This window comes from Panthera onca, chromosome D4, assembly GCF_046562875.1.
Source record: "Panthera onca isolate mPanOnc1 chromosome D4, mPanOnc1 haplotype 2, whole genome shotgun sequence".
Lineage (NCBI taxonomy): Eukaryota > Metazoa > Chordata > Mammalia > Carnivora > Felidae > Panthera > Panthera onca.
The window spans coordinates 10,474,818-10,492,851 of record NC_138351.1 but is presented as its reverse complement, the minus strand read 5'-3'; the positions used below and the strand labels follow the sequence as shown (position 1 = coordinate 10,492,851).

Below are 18,034 nucleotides of genomic sequence, written 5' to 3'. Positions count from 1 at the left end.
CCTACTGATATTTGATCGACACTATTCTAGACACCTAGGACCCACAATTCTGTCTCTGCCATTCTGCTTGCAGGTTTTCTTTACTGGGTGGGAAAAGTGAGGCACAGAAAGCATTCACAAATCTAAAAGGAATTTAGAAGAATGGGTGTCACTCTCCTTGAAATACCAGAGGCCACAAGTTTGAGCGTTCTGAGTGTCTACTCCAAACCAAGAATGTAAAATGAAAAGTCAACAATTTCTCACTGATTCACAAGAGGGCATAAGAAAAGGAGTTATAGGTGTACTAGTGAAGGAATCGTTCCAAAGTACACAGTTGTACTTTAAATCTATATATTTTATTTTGATGATATGAATAGATATTTTAATATAAAAAACAATATCATTTTTAATCAGTGATGTTTTGGATTGAGAGCATAATTGAACAGAAATGAAGCAGCGCTTTCAACAATAGCCAAATTATGGAAAGAGCCTAAATGTCCACCACCTGATGAATGGATAAAGAAATTGTAGTTTATATACAAAATGGAGTACTATGTGCCAATGAGAAAGAATGAAATATGGCCTTTTGTAGCCACGTGGATGGAACTGGAGAGTGTTATGCTAAGTGAAATAAGTCATATAGAGAAAGACAGATAACATATATTTTCACTTTTATGTGGATCCTGAGAAACTTAACAGAAGACCATGGGGGAGGGGAAGAAAAAAAAAGTTAGAGAGGGAGGAAGCCAAACCATAAGAGACTCTTAAAAACTGAGAATAAACTGAGGGTTGATGGGGGGTGGGAGGGAGGGGAGGGTGAATGATGGGCATTGAGGAGGGCACCTGTTGGGATGAGCACTGGGTGTTGTATGGAAACCAATTTTACAATAAATTTCATAATAAAAAAGGAAAAAAATGAAAGATATTTTCTCTATGTGCTATGTGTATAGGCAGAGTCTGACTACTAAAATATAAACCAGAAATCATAAACCAGTCAGCACTCCATGTCTAGGTTTCCTTAGTTCAAAGAGCCTAAGTAGAAATAAACTATTCTAATGCAGTGGGTTTTTTTTTATTATTTTTTAAATATCATTTAAAAATTAGTCAAGTTGTCTAACAGGGTATACAGTGTGCTCTTGGCTTTGGGGTAGATTCCCATGGTTCATCACTTACATACAACATCCAGTGCTCATCCCAACAAGTGCCCTCCTCAATGCCCATTACCCATCTTCCCTTTTCCCTTACCCCACTACCCCCCATCAACCCTCAGTTTGTTCTCTGTATTTAAGAGTCTCTTATGGTTTAAATGATAGGTGATGTCAGTGATAGTCATATTAATAAAGCAGAAATCTAATCAGGTTACTTGTCAGTTCACAACAGCAAAAGTAACAATAACAAAAACATAAACAACCAAAAATATTTTTGTAGGCATCTAGATGACTAAAAATAAAGGTATATTACAAATGAAGAAGGTGTGAATTGAACTTCCTGGGAGAGCAAGACTTGAGTTAGGTTGAAATCTAAAAAGAAAAGGATTAATTGAAATCTCACAGCTAACGTCATAGTTAATGGTGAAAGATTAAATGCTTTCTTCCTAAAATCATCCATTAAACAAAGATGTCCACTCTTTCTGCTTCTATTCAACATAGTATTGGAGGTTTTGGCCAGGGAGTTAGTCAAGAAAGGAAAATAATTGGCTCTGGGGTAACTCAGTTGGTTAAGCACCCAAGTCTCGGTTTTGGCTCAGGTCATGATCTCATGGTTTGCGAGATCGAGCCCTGCTTCAGGCTCTGTGCTGAGAGTGTGGAACCTGCTTTGGGTTCTCTGTCTCTCTCAGCCTCTCTCTCGCTCTCTCGCTCTCTCGCTCTCTCTCTCTCTCAAAATAAATACACATTAAAAAAAAGAAAAAAAGTAAAACTGTCCCTATTTGCAGGTGACGTAATTTGTATACAGATATTTCTAAGGACTCCCCACAAAACTGTTAGAACAAATCAATTTAGCACAGTTGCAGAAGATAACATCAATATACAAAGATGAATTGTACTTCTATACATTAGCAATGAACAATCTGAAAATGAAATTTGTGGAAACATTTCCATTTACAATATCAAAAAAAGGAGCGAATTTAACAAAATAAGTGAGACCTGTAGACTTGTATACTGTACACTGCAAGGCATTTTTGAAAGAAATCAATAAAGATCTAAATAAATGGAAAGACATTTCATGTTTATGTATCAGAAGACTTACTTAGCATTGTTAAGATGGAAATACTCCTCAAATCGATCAACAGACTCAATGCAATTCTCATCACAATCCCAGCTAGTTTTTTTTTGTGTGTGTGTAGAAATTAACAAACTAATCTAAAAATCATGTGGAAATTTAAGGAACCCAGGATAGGCAAAATGATCTTTAAAAAAGAACAAAGTTATGATTTGCACTTCACAAATTGCAAACGTACAAGACAGCTGCAATATTCAAGACATTGTGGTACTGACATAAAAACAAATCATTGAAATAGAACCAAGAGTCCAGAAATAAAACCCTCACATTTATGGTCAATTGCTTGATACCAGTGTCAAGATCATTTAGAGAAAGAAAAGTCTTCAACAAATGGTGCTGAGACAACAGGATAACCACATGCAAACGACTGAATTTCAGCTCTTCCTAATGCCTTACTTAGGTAAAAATTAACTCAAAGTAAATCATATATCTAATGTAAGGGCTAAAACTGTAAAACTTCGGGAAGAAAATTTAGGAGTGTATCTTTCTGAACTTGGATTAGGCAGTGGGTTCTTAGATGTGACACAAAAGGACAACAGAAGAGAAGATAGATATATTGAACTTGATCACATTAGAAACTTATTGTACTACAAGTGATAACATCAAGAGAGTAGATAATGTATTGGGTAGGAGCATATTATTGCAAATCATGTATGTATTTAGACCTCATATTCAGAATATATAAAGTATTCTTAAAACTTCATAAAGACAACTCAACTTTTAAAATGTATGTCTTATAGATATTATAGATATTATAGATAGATTATAGATTATTATAGATAATTATAGATATTATATATTATTATAGATATATTATATTATAGATTATTACAATATATATATGGTAGATTATAGATTATTATTATAGATACTATTATAGATAGATCTTATAGATATTATTTCACCAAGAGATATATGCAAATATCCAGCAAACGTGAAAAGATCCTCAGTACCATTCACTATTATGGAAATTTAGGTGAAGACCACAGTGAGATAGTACTTTACATCCACTAGGATGTAGGTATAATGACTATGATCAAATGGCTTTAATCAAAAAGACAAATAATACTAAGTATCGATGAGGATGTAGAAAAATTTGAATCCTCCTAGACTGTTGGTGGGAACGTAAGAATGTCACAGCTAATTGGAAAACAGTTTGGCAATGCCTCAAATTGTTACACATAGAGTTACCATACGGCTTGTCATTTCACTTTTAGGTATCTATCCTAGGGAAATGAAAACGTATGACTAAAAAAAGGTAGACTGACATTTATAGCAGTATCATTCATAATGCCCAAATGAAATGTGGTATATCCATATAGTGGAAAGTTATTAGAATAGAAGAATGAATCACAGTGCTTAGAATGAAGCACTGATTACACTATAGCATGGATAAACCTTTAAAATACTATGTTAAGTGAAAGAAGCCAGGTACAACAGAACGCATATTCTGTGATTCCATTTATATGAAATGTACGTAACAGGAAAATCTGTAGTGACAGAATTAGACTAGTGGTTGCCTATGGCTGAGGGGAAGCATCTGCTAATGGATATGGTGTTTCTTTTGGGGATTGCCAAAGTGTTCTAAATTTATACTCCTATGATGGTTATACAACTCTGTGAGTATACTAAAAATGGTTAAATTGTACACATCAAATGAGAAAATGTTATGGTATGTCAATTATATCTCAAAGATGTTTAATATATATTATATATAATTTATGTGTAAATACAAATAACTCATATGTAAGTTATATGTACAAATTTATATATAAAGGTATATATAGTATATATTTGAAAACTTATGACATAGCTGTTATCAAGACAATATGGTACTGATGTAACGATAGATCAGTGGAATAAGACTGAGTCAAGAAATAAAACCCTCACATTTATGATTTATTTATTTATTCAAGTATAATCAGCATACATTGTTATATTAGTTTCAGGTATAGAATATAATGATTCAACAATTCTATGCATTCCTCATGCTCATCACAATTAAGTGTAGCCTTAATCCCTTTCACCTATTTCATCCAACACCCCCACCATCCCTTCTGGTAACTAGCAGTTTGTTCTCTATAGTTAAGAGTCTGTTTTTTGGTTTGTCCCTTTGGTACACACACACACACACACACACACACACACACACACACTATTTCTTCATCTGTTCATCTGTGGATGGACACTTGGGCTGCTCCCATGTCTTGGATATTGTAAACAATGCTGCAGTAAACATAGGGTTGCATATATCTTATTCAGAAATAATAAGTGTTTTTGTTTTCTTTGGTAAATACCTAGTAGTTGAATTCTTGGATCATATGGTTATTCCATTTTTAAGTTTTTGAGGAAACTCCATACTGTTTTCAACAGTGGCTGTACCAGCTTGCCTTCCCACCAGCAGTGCCCAAGAGTTTGTTTTTTCTTCACATCCTCACCAATACTTGTTTTGTTTCTGTTTTTGTTTTTTTAGCCATTCTGACAAGGATGAGATGACATCTCATTGTGGTTTTGATTTACATTTCCCTGATGCTGAGTTACGTTAGGCATCTTTTCATGTGTCTGTTGGCCATCTGTATGTCTTTGGAAATATGTGTATAGGGGTCTTCTGTCCATTTTTTAATCAGATTTTTGTTTTTTTATTTTTGAGTTGTATAAATTCTTTATATATTTTTGTTATCAACTCCTTATTGGTTATACTATTTGCACATTGGTGAGGTGTCTTTTTGTTTTGTTGATGGTTTCCTTCATTGTGCAGAAGTTTTTTATTTTGATGTAGTCCCAATAGTTTCATTTTGCTTTTATTTTCCTTGCCTCCATAGAAAAATGTTTTTACAGTTGATGTGTCAAAGAGATTACTGCCTATATTTTCTTCTAAGAATTTTATGGTTTCAGGTCTCTCATTTTGACTTTTAATCCATTTTGAGTTTAATTTTGTGTATGGTGTAAGAAAATGGTCCAGTTTCATTCTTTTGTATGTAGCTGTCCAGTTTTCCCAACAGCATTTGTTGAAGAGATGGTCTTTTCCCCATTGTATATTATTAACTCCTTTGAGGTAGATTAATTGACCATATACTCGTGGGCTTATATCTGGACTCTCTATTCTGTTCTATTGATCTATGTGTCTATTTTTGTGCAAGTACCTTACTATTTTGATTACTGGAGCTGTGTAAGTATATCTGAAATCTGGGACTGTGATACCTCCAGCTTTATTCTTCTTTTTCAAGATTACTTTTCAAGATTTACTTCTTTTTCAAGATTCTACTTTTTCAAGATTACTTTCAAGATTACACTGGAGCTGTGTAGTATATCTTGAAATCTGGGACTGTGATACCTCCAGCTTTAGTCTTCTTTTTCAAGATTACTTTGGCTATTCAGGGTCTTTCACAAAAATTTTAGGATAGTTTTTTCTAGTTCTATTAAAAATGTTGTTGGTATTTTGATGAAGATTTCATTAACTCTGTAGATTGCTTTGGGTAGTATAGATATTTTAACAGTATTTTTCCCCCGATGGGATGAGTTGATTTTTTTTTTTTTTTCAACGTTTTTTATTTATTTTTGGGACAGAGAGAGACAGAGCATGAACGGGGGAGGGGCAGAGAGAGGGAGACACAGAATCGGAAACAGGCTCCAGGCTCTGGGCCATCAGCCCAGAGCCCGACGCGGGGCTCGAACTCACGGACCGCGAGATCGTGACCTGGCTGAAGTCGGACGCTTAACCGACTGCGCCACCCAGGCGCCCCGGATGAGTTGATTTTTGATAACAGTGTCAAGATAATTAAATGGGAAAAAGAAGTATCTTTTCAACAAACAGTGCTGGTACCACAGGATAGCCACATACAAAAGACTGAATTGTATATATATGATGTATATATAACATCTAATATTATTTATATAATATATATACTATAATATTTATATTCTTTTCTCCCCAAAGGGATTTCTTTTTCCTTAAATGGCAGAAACATTAAATGGATAACATGATATTACCCAAATGTTGGATTTTTCTCCATTTATGTTTTTTTTTTCTTTCATGAAGAGGCCTAGGAAAATATTAACATAGGAGAGAAGAGCTGAGTCAAATAGAAACCCAACAGGTCGGGTGTGTCCCTGCCCTGTGTTTGCCATATTTGGAGCCATGAACCAACACTGCGTGGCACTTCTGCTTGTTTTCACCCCTCTCGTCCCTGAGCATGTTTAACGGGCTGCTGTTGTGCCATAAACAGTGTGCTGAGTGCTGATATATGCTGGTCACCTGGTGTGGAGGCGGGAAGAGTTACCCTGTGACTCGTGACACGTTAGGTAATTTTCTCAGAGTCACACATATCCAATAGGGATGAGCACAGAGGGCCTTGGAGCACCTGAACAGAATTGGACAGGCCTCTGGAGGAATTGATTTTCAGGCTGTGTCTTGAGGAGGAACTAAGGACTGTGCATGAGTCAGGCCCTCAGGTTAGCTGTTTCCCTGGAGGGCTTCCTAAGAGGTCCTGGGCTCTGTTGTCTCTCCTAGCAGTCCTCTGTGCAGCTTTCAGAGAGTGAACATTACTCCCTTGATTTACAAGTACCCGGGATCGTTACTGACATCACATGTGTATCAGTCTGCCCAGGCAGTTGTAACAAAATACCATGGAGTTAATGGCTTCACAATCAGAAGTGTAATTTCTTATAGTTCTGGAGGCCAGAAGCCTGAGATCGAGGTGCCAGTAAAGTCAGTTTCTGATGAGAGGTCTCTTCCTGGCTCGTAGACAGCCACCTTCTCACTGAGGGTTCACGGGGCCTTTCCTCAGGGTGTGTGCACACAGTAGGGAGTGCAACCTCGCTGGTGTCTCCTTCTCTAAGGACAGATCAGGGCCCCACCCTTATGACCTCATTTCATTTTATTTCCTTACTTAGAGGTCCCATCTCCAATAATCTTCATACTGTGGGTTAGGGTTTCGAAGTGTGGACTTAGTGAGCAGGACACAAGCATTCAGTCCTTGCTAGCGTGCAAGCTGCAAACTGCAAACTGCCAGGCCAGAATCTGTTCAGCCTCCCACAGAACCTCATACACTCTTGACTCTGGGCACACCAGAGGAGCTGTGGTTTTCCAAGGGCTCCAGTGGTCAGTGCTTCTGTGCCTTTGCATATGCTGTTCCTTTTCTTTGGAATGTATTTGCCCTCTCTTCTCCAGCTACCACCCCTTCTCCAGCGGTAAACTGTTCACACTTCAGGAAAACACTGAATATCACTTCCTGTATAATCTTCCCAGACTTCCTCTCAGGGCCTTGAGGGTACTTTTGTGCTTACTAACTAAACATGTGACCTGGGCAAGTTACTTACTCTGTATGAACCTGTTTCCCCTCTGTAAAATGGGAATAAAACTGGGTGTTGTGAGAATGAAGCAGGTTAAGGTACATGGAGTACCTAGAGCCTAGTGATACCTGCTATTATTAACTGATATTACCCTTTGCTGTATCTCACCCACAATAGTGGGCTGCTTGACACGGGGGACTTGCCTTATTGACATTTGTGTCCCTAGGACATAGCACCCAGCTGTGCACTCAGTAAGCATTGATTGACCCATCAACCTGGAAGCCTCCTTCCAGATCAGCCTATAACTCTCACTTCACAGGTGGCTTCACTGAGGCCCAGAGAGAAGGAACTTGTCCAAGGACCCACGGCCAAGTGATGCTGGGGTCAGGCCTCTGACACCAGAAAAAATCCTCTCTTCTCTTTCTCATGCAGCCTTTTGTGCTCACGAATTCAGAGACTCATTTTTCTTTTCCCAGGAACAACTCTTTGGGCTTACTGCAGTGATTAAGCGACAATAGGAAAGAGTCGTGTTTTCTCTGGGCAAACATGTATGATATTAAACTCTGCCCAGGGCAGGATTTCTATAGGGCAGCTGCAGCAACAGCAGGGGCTGCATGAAACCACCCAGAAGCCCCTGCCAGGCACCTAATCTCACCCCAGACCACCTCCCCTCTGCGGTCCCATAAATCGCTGCAGAGGGCATGCCAGACTGGACTGATGTGTGGAGTTTTGTGTCCCTGACAGTCATTCAACTGAGTTATTACCAATAGAACGTGAACATATGCATTTCACACATATGTGCTGAGGCCTTTGGAATTTGTCCAAACCCATCAGAATCTGAGACTGAGACAAAGTTCGTGACCCAAAGATAAGAATCCGAACAGCTTCTGGAATACTTAATTCCCTTGACATTTTAATCTCTCCTATTTTGTTTTAAACAAGGAGCTTTTTGTTGTTTTGTTGTTTTCATTTTGAACGGACACTTCTGACACTTTGAATAAAAGGAGTCTTGTGTAGTACAAAGAACCCTAAGTTGTTCATGAAGTCTCTCGGATTTTAGCTCCCACTCTTTAACTAACAGACTGTGTGGCCTCAGGCAAGTAGCTTAACCTTTCTGATCACCTGTCTTCTAATCTGTATAGTAGAAAGGTATGGCTTGTAAGATCGCTTTGGTGTTAACATTTTAGCTGTCTAAATATACCCCATCGTGTATTTAAACAAGCCCTCAGCAAGTGTCTGCCCAATCTTTGTGATACTCCATAATCCTGTGGCTGGCCTTTGTGCCTTATCTCTGTTTGGTGTTGGGGCAGGGGGGTAGGTAACAGGGAGGGGGGATGCAAGATTGCATTTGTTCCGATACAGATTTCATGACATAGAAGAGAGAAACATTGAGATGTAAGCCTTAGTTCTGACAATAACATTTTATGTGGCTGTAACTTAGTTATACTGTAAATATCTCATGTTCTTAGCACCATAAATTATATTTATTAAGCTTAGGCATATATTAAATATATATGCTGCACTTCACACAGTGTCTGGCATATAATAGGTGCTTATAAACGCTCACTGCTCGTGTCCCTCCAGTTGCCGTTTCTGCTTCTCAGTGGACATTGCAGGTAGGGCTGGTGGTAGTTCCCCATCTACACTGTGCTTCTGGTGCTTTGGTCTTCTGCTCCCTTGTGACCCATCATCATCCATTGGGTACCTTCCCTTGCTTGCAGAAAGCTGACCCCAAATCAGACCTCAGACAGTTTGCTTGGCAATCCTATGTTTTGTCATCAAGAGGCATCCATCCCTGATGTTATTTAGTGATTATTTCTTTTAAAAAACTTTTAAATGTTTATTTATTAATTTTGAGAGAGAGTGAGAGTGTGTTAGCAGGAGAAGGGCAGAGAGAGAGAGAGAGGGAGACCCAGAATCTGAAGCAGGCTCCAAGCTCCTCACTGTCGGTACAGAGCCTGACGCGGGGCTCGACCTCACGGACCGTGAAGTCATGACCTGAGCCAAGGTTGACACTTAACTGACTGAGCCACCCAGGTGCCCCATATTTACTGATTATTTCAAGTTGGACCCTGCAAACAGGCAAACGGGATGGATAGTGCTTTGGATGTGGAATATCCAGGGCAGGGATTACCTAGAAATGACAGGTCCATTCAGAGCTTTTAATTCCCACACGGTGGGTGCAGGGGAGAAGATAGCAGTTTGTACAGGTTTCTGCGGGACCTCTTCACTGCAGCATTATTTCAGGGATTTAAATGAGAACTGGTCTTTCATCCTTTATCCTTCCACTTTCTCCTTTTTGATTAGAAATCTCCATCCATGCATCGCATGGCCTTGGTGGCAGGGACCTGGAGTCTCCCGATGACACAGGATTACTTCCTGTGCTGCTCAGAAGCGCTGTGCTCAGTAATGAGTTCTCAGCACTGAGATGCTTCAGCCATCACCTTGCATTTAAATAATCCAGCCTCATTCACAGAATCTCGGGTATCTGGGGAGGAGAGAGGGTTGGAAGAGACCTTCTTTCCTCAAATTCATGCAGACACTTCTCTAGCAGGAGATAATTTATTCCGCAGATTATTCATTCACCTGGTAAATTTGAGGGGCTGAATAACTCATTGACAGACTCCACATCTAGCACTTTTATTTTGCCTCTCACACAATGTCCTGCGTCGGCACATGGATGCCACTTTTTCACCCAAAGGTTATTTTATCCTTGGTTGTTATAAGCTTTCCAGTCATTTTCCCAAGGAAATATTTAATTGAGAGAAGGATAATATAAGATAGATTGCTATTTCCTATCCCAAGGGCAGCTGGGAAATGTACATCGCTTGCCAAAATGTTTTCTAGGAGAAATGTTTAAACTGAAATTTAAAATGAATGTGAAAATTACTCTCTCTTTTCCCTCTTCCCCCAACTCCTTGGTCCTACAAATTTCTGGGAAGGGATAAAGAAGATTTTGTAATATGCTAAATGTATTTGTTTCTCTCTTGAGTCATATCCTGACATAAATAACATAGTGTTACAATCCCTCCCAAAGCCAGTTATTGGTGTATTTTTACTTACGACCACAGAGGTTTTTACATTTTGTGATAGCCTTATTTAAAATATCCTGTTATTTGTGCTTGTCAAATGCTATGCAGAAAAGAGAAAATTCATGTATTCATACTTGATTCATTTGATGATGTCAAAGCCCTTAGTGAGTCGACCCTACAAAACCCAGTTTTCTCTGTTGATGAAAACAGATCCTCCTCCTCTTTGCAGGATAGAGTCTGAAGCCAGAAAAATGGCATGTGAAAGCCCTCCTTTCCCAGCTGCCCCTGGGTCTGAGCCAGCAAGTCTTGCCCACATCACTCCTCCCGAAACACTGTAGCTCGACAGGTTAGGAAGTCTGCCAAACTCCAGGGCAAACTTGATCAATAAATGCCAAACCTTAATAAGTTATTTTAGTCGATGCGCGCACACACACACACACACACACACGGTCTTAGGTTTTCCCCAGAAGTATATCCTATGACACAGACTTGGGGTGAGTATTTTCTTTAGTTGCTGAGCCCAAGAAGCACTAGTAGGAAGTAGTACAGATGCGTGTTAGTGAGTTGAGTAGTGTTGGGGCAGCTGGAGCTCAGGATTCCCAGGGCAGGAGTTGTATATGGTAGTTCAGGTTTGACACTGAAGGAGAGAAGGTAGGGGGCTTATCCACCTGCTCCTTTCTGCCACTGGTTGGGTCCCTCCTTCAGAGGAGCACTAAACCCTAGAACTTCCAGCCTGCCAGGCGTCTGCATGTTCTTTCCAGTAGAATTGCAGGTGTTTCTGTAAGATGCCACCCATATGTCCTGGAACGGTGAGTGCTAAATGGCCAGGTCTAGGACACTGAGAACGTCTGTCACATATGCCTTCCAGCAGTTTGGGTAAAGGAAGATGAGACTGGAATGAGGAGCAGGTGCGACCTGTGTCATCAGATAAATGCTCAAGATGGACCAGACTCCTGCCTCCCCTCTTTTTTGAAAAGCTTATTTATTTATTTTGAAACAGAGCGAGCGAGACAGTGCGAACATGAGTGGGGGAGGTGCTGAAAGAGAGGGGGACACAATCCCAAGCAGGCTCTGGGCTGTCAGTGCGGAGTCCGACGCGGGGCTCAAGCCCACGAACCGTGAGATCATGACCTGAGCTGCAACCAAGAACTGGACTGTTCACCCACCGAACCACCCAGGTGCCCCTCTTCTCCCCTTTTAATTTCAGTTGCACAATCACTTACACAGTGCCGCAGGAATTGAAACACCACTTGTAAATGCCGCTGAAGTGAGAGGAGCATCTTCCTGTGTGGGTATCCTTGGCCATCTTTAGCTGTCCCATTTCCTCTTACCACTAAATGCTTGGTGCCATGCCCAGCTCCTCACAGGTACTCGGACATTCCTCTGTTACTTCCCGTTGCCTAACTACTTTCTTACTTCGAGACGCAGCTGGTCGCATTGCAGCTCCAGCCGCCCCACCCTTGTCAGCCGGAATTTTACAGAATCCACTCTAACCCCTGATTTCATGAATTAGGCTGCCCCGATTCCAAAAGGTGGCTTGCTCTGGCCAGTGGGGTAGGCAGTGGTCTTATATCTTGTCCAGTCCTCTTTCAACGCCAGCCTGGCACTTCTGCTGCTGCTTTGTGTCATCCTAGCAACTGTTCTGCCTTCTAAATCTTCACATTAAGTCCCATTGGTCATGCTCGTCTGGTCTTAAGCCTTCCCTTCTGCCGTGACTCTAAGGGTGACTTTTGTATCTAGTCCATTCCCACCATCTTGTGGTCCCTTTGCCCCTTTTGGGGGTGGTGAGGGGACAGCTTGTGGCCACTTTTGCCACCTCCGTCCTCAACATGGACTCACGAGCAGATTTTAGCTGAAATTTACAGGCTATGCCCAGCACTTGTGAAAAGATCTGTTTCCTCATGTACTAAGAAATGAAGCAGAGTTTTTCCTTCTAAGGGAAATGATGCATTTTCTTATTTTTGCCTGATTTTTCCGTTAGACCAGACAAAGGTAGTATAAAATTCTGCTGTATATCTCTGAATTCTCTATTGATTTAAAACTTAAATCCTATGGAATTTTTTCCCCACTGTAGTCATTACTTGATAGTCAGCCTTTCATCTGTGGCACCAAGAGTGGAAAGTAAGAGGCTTCAAGGTCAAATCTGTAACTGACAGCATTTTCTCAAGTGCTTGGCTAGTTGGCTGGGCGCTGAATCAGTGGCACCATAAGCAAGCCAACAAATAAAACACAAAACAGTTTATTTCTTTAGGGTGGGAGGTTGTCTTTTCTGTTGTCATAGCCATCCTAGGTAGAGGCTTGATGTTTTCCCTGCCAGAGATGATACTGTTATTGACATTGAATGAGAGAGAAAAGAGAGTTGTAAAGAGTCACGTCGACTGTTCAAGATGCCCTTGTAGGTTCTCAGCTCTTATTCAAAGACCACAAACCATGTGGTCTTCTAATTCCAGGACCAGTCAGTCAGATAAACATGGACAAAGGCATTGTTTGTTTCATCAACTGCAAAAAGGGACTGATACTGCCCTACTTCCCTGGAGAGGGTTTAGAGAGAACAAATAATATAATATAGGGGAAGGTGCTATTTTGTAATCACAAAGAGTTACTTATTGAGACTGATTCTTAAGAAGGGGAATAGGTTTTAAAAGCATTGTTTATTTCCCCCTTAGCAATACTTGTTCATGGGTTCTTCTTGAGTCCTGCCAAGGCGTAGAATTTTAATTTTCTGTTGGGTATGGGAGATCTGATTCTTTTAAGCTATTAACTATACCCTATAATTGTCAACATCTTATTCTCAGCCCAAATTAACAGAATGTCAGGACCTGGCTTTGACAGGAATGAGATATGGACTTTGTCCGCAGTAAGCCAGATGGTTAAGAGTAGTTTATAGTTGTTAAACCCACCATGGTCCCGAACATCTCCTGAATCAGTAAATGTCCTTTTGCCCATTGCAAGACGTATTTTATGCATTGGTGATGCCACAATTGCCCCAACCATTGTGGTAAGAGTAAGGTCCTTAGTTGGCCCTTAGGAAAATGGAGGTTGCATTTTTTGAACTTACACAGCATAGTAAGAATTCAAGTCTTAGGCCCATACTCTGGCATAATTTTTCATTTGTCATACTTAAGTCTGCTCTATTTCACTCAAACAGTATGTATTAACTGCATTAAGTGCCTACCATGAGCCTTATTCACTTTAGGTTGTGGGGAGACTAGGATGGGCTCTTGTGGGTGCGTTCTTGACAAACTTCTTGCTTGCTGCATTGGGATACGTGCTGAATTTGGGAACATGACAACCCCACAGTCAGCTTATCCAAAGACTCAGTTTACTTTCTGCCCCTGGGTAATTGTTTCTTTTGTTCCTTGGTGAGCCCCAGAGAGGTAAGCATGACCTTCCTCTGATGGAGAGGCAGTGTCCCCAGGACTATTATGGGTTTCGTCATCTTTATCCTGCATGGACTCCTTTGGCAGTCCAATGAAACCAAGTAACCCTTCTCAGAAATAATGTCGTTTTTTCTATTCATAGGATAGAATACACTAGAAGTCCAGAGGAAACCAATTATATTGAAATAGACTTTTATGTCAGAAGGCTTTAGGTTAAGAGCCCTTATAGGCGAAGAATACTTTTTGATATAGAACAGTGGTACCACAACAACAAAGAGATTCAAACTATCTTAAGCTTTATAATGATTTTCTTTTGAAGCATTTAACAGAATTTCACTGAGAATGTTCAAAATATCATAGTATCTTCTCAGTACAGATGCAAAATGTACCGAGTCCAAAGGCTGCCACAGCAGAGGATCTGAGGTCTCCTCTGTGATGCCCTGTCCAATGGGATGGACCAGGGCCATGCTAAATCTTGAGTACCTGGCCCTGAGTTGGGTCCCAGGGGCCAAGGTAGAGTTGCTGTTGTAAAAGCAAGGAATGAGAAATGCCAGAGATCAAATATAAGACTGGGTAAAAACTAGAAAGGCTGGGAGGGGTCAGATCAGACAGACCAAGTCAAGTCTAAGGACTAGAGCAAGGATGGATTATACAGAACGCAGTAGAGTCCAAGATTGTGTTAAGGGTTAATTTCTAATTTTGCTGGCTGTATCATGGTATGACTCATAGTTATAAAGTATCTAGGTCAAGGGGCAATTAAATGTTTTTAGGTAATAGCTACAATATTTGACATTACAGTACAGAAAAGAGGTGTTTTATGTTTTTTATATATTAACAAAAATTTACATTTTTGCAACAAGCCCTAGACATGAAAAACCAAACCTAGAAATGCTCTATAATTTTAGTTGGTCGTTTAGGATAGTGTATTTATTTGTAGTTTCTTTCTGGTGACTTGAAGAAGACTTTTTTTTAAGGCAACAGATAGATCCTCCTCCCCCACCCTGCTTGAGTAGCATTAATCCTGTGCTCTGACCACCAAACTTCCTTCATTCTCCACTCTGTCCTGACCAACAGAGCCACCTAGCGGTCATTGTAGGTAACTCTCCATTCCAGAGTTTCTTTTCCATAGTGCCTCCCAAACCATAACCTTCAGGATCTCCTGGCAAGTTTGTTCAAAGATGGCTGTGTCCTGTTCCAAGAGATCCTGATACAGTAGGTCTAGGGTTGGGCCTGGTCGTTTTTATTTTTCTCAAGACCCACACTTTAAGAACCACTGGTTTACCATTATGTTCTTTCTTTTAAGGAGGCTGTGCACAGGCTCTATCTACCCTATGCTTTTCAGCTATTTCACTGACCACAGATGAGTTAGTTTAACACTTCAGGTCAGTTGCTTTTGCATATGAACACACGTTTTCTTATGAAAGTGCCTTTTTTAGATGTTTCATCCACTTTTCACCCAAGATATCTTAGGAAAAAAATACTTTCCTGTCTTTCTTTTCATCTCATTTTTTTCCCCTTTGGTTGTAATTAAGATTTAAAAAAGGAAAAAGAGAAGCCCGACATGGTCTGATAAGCATGGCTAGTTAACACATTTGATTAAGTAAATAACACCACAAAATTTGAAATTTACTAATTGCCTTTATATACTGAAGCCTTAGAAAGTGTCCAATTATTTATATCTATAGTAAAGTTTACACTGGCTCCCACATCTTCCTTTAATGAAAAAAATGTGCTTTCATAAAAAAATAATATTCAGAGTCAAAAAAAGGTCTTTTAGATTGTTTGTTGTTGTTAGCTATATTTTGTTTAAGGTGTAGAATAGTAAAAATACTATGAGTTAAGGAGATTTTGAAGAAGCATAAGCATAATTTCTAATCTTTTTTCTCTGTAAAATTGTTCTGGCTTCCAGAGAAATAAGCTTATAAATGAACCTTTGGAAATTGCCTATTTAAAAGTTTAGGGCCAACAGTGTTCATGCAAGACTTTGACATTTTAGTTTCATGGACCTATAGCATCACAAAGAGATACTCTCTTTGTAAAAAAACAAAACAAAACAAACAAACAAAACAAAAACCACAAGTGACAGAGAGGCATCTCTGTGGTGCTTAATACTTTCAGTCAAAACCAAATGGATTGTGAATCTGAGTCATACCAAAGACTTGACAGTGGTCCCCATAGTATTTTTTAAGACCTTACACTTTTATTTTACCTTTGGAGCATTTTGAAAAGAAAACCAAACAAACAGCTGTTCCTCCATCTTCTCAGAAAACAAAACAAAAATACGTCCACGAGACATTGATGCATGTGCAAATGCCTTAGAGCCAGCATGGCAATCCATCAGTCATTCCCCTAGCAATGGTGTCTCCCAGAGGCTAACATGAGAAGCTTGCGCGTCCCCTTCAGTGAGAGTTCTGGGTGGAGATGAAAGGTGCATGGCGGACGCCTGACCCCACCTTTGTCACTGTCTCCACAGCCACTGGGACTTTATAGGCCAAGTGAAAAAATACCGGGGACAAACTTGTAAACAGAAGCTTTCTTTGAAGTTAGGCAGACAAGTGGATTCAAAACAGTTGCATGTGTAAGTAAAATTGGGCATGCTTGTTTCCTAGACACAGCCAGGACTTTTGACACAGCAGAGCCCCAAGTGTGGAGCATTTATTTAGTAGGACCTTTGTGACCAGCTGTCTTAGATCTCTGGACCTCAGGGAAATAAGGAAAACCATGTGGCAAACTGAAATGTCAGGGCTTCCTATGTCTGTTTCCAGGTTTCTTCATGAGGAAAGATAGAGTTCTGCATCTGCTCTGTATTCAGCCCTGAGATCCAGCTTCCGCAGCCCAAGGCATGATAAGGTACTGGTTTATGGAAAATAAATACTCACGAAAGTAAAGGTATTGCAGACACCCTTTACCCCAAAGACACCAGACCTTGAAGGGAAACATGGGAGTCAGTACTCTGTTACCTTCCAAATATTTCCCACCTGGGTTTAAAGCAAAGCGCTCCAGAGATGTTGGGTTGTTTGGCTCTGTGAGGGAAACTGTTTGGGCTTAAGACTTTGTGACTGACTGAGACTCAAGAATCTGGGGCTGGGCTGCACCAAATAGCCCTGGGCAGAGTGTTCTCTCCCTGGGCCACTGGAAGGTAATTCAGCTCTTGTCTCCTAAGGGCATTCGCTGCACTGAGCCCCTTGGAGGATGACAACCATATTGTATTCACCACAATTCAAATTTAAATTATCCTGCATTATGCTTCCTTGAAATTCAAAGCCAAACTCCTCAGTGGCAAAGCCTGCATTCTCTTATCAGAAAAATTCTTTTATGATCTATTTAATTCCTGTCATTATTTGATTTGAATCATCTTCAACTCAGTTGTTTATGATAACCATGCAGTCCAAAATGACCTCCAAAATCCTGGAGAAGCATGGGGACCTGGGAAGCATGGCAGTCTCTCCTGCCAAGAGCAAAGGATCTTCCAGATTGAGTCCCTTTTTGCCTTCTCCCTTCTTGGCCTTCAAGGCAGGATTTCTACCATGTCTTGGTATTTTTGATCACTGAGCTCTTCCTCTGCCAGCCAGCTCCAAAATTCTTCATTGATGAGGAGCCAGAGAGCCCAGGCAGAATACCAATGCATCTCTCTGTCCAGCAGGCAGTGCATCTGTATTTATCATGGTAGGAATAATATCAGCATTTGTTTAAGCATTTTTTATGGCCCGGAGGGGGGAAAAATATCTATCAAATTCAGTAAATGTGTTTTACGTTGCAGCACTTTGAGATCCAACCATATCATCTGTAATGAAAACAGAGCAACCTTTAAAATAAGTCTAAAAAAAAGAAAGAAGGAAAGAAAGAAAGAAAGAAAGAAAAGAAAAACCTCTCTCCCAGAGACATGGCCTGAACCAGTGCCAAAGATTTCAAGCTGGTGAACCAGCAAAGGAGTCAGATAAATCAGAATGAGTGTAACAGATCTGATCTATTTCAGCTCAGATTAACCTCTCTACTATGTCTCCAATGGCCAAAAATCCTGGGTTGCAAGAATAAAAGTGTTTAATAGAGCAGAACTTTGGGGGGAAAAAT

At 40.1% G+C, this 18,034-nt stretch overlaps 1 long non-coding RNA gene across 1 annotated transcript in view; it reads left to right on the top strand.

The window, feature by feature from the left end:
- Positions 1-17,820, top strand: part of LOC144614071 (uncharacterized) — a 178,689-nt gene extending 160,869 nt beyond the window's left edge. The window contains exon 3 of the long non-coding RNA XR_013551602.2: positions 16,729-17,820. This is a non-coding gene — a long non-coding RNA (uncharacterized LOC144614071). The remainder of the gene's footprint in view (positions 1-16,728) is intronic.
- Positions 17,821-18,034: the final 214 nt, after the last annotated feature.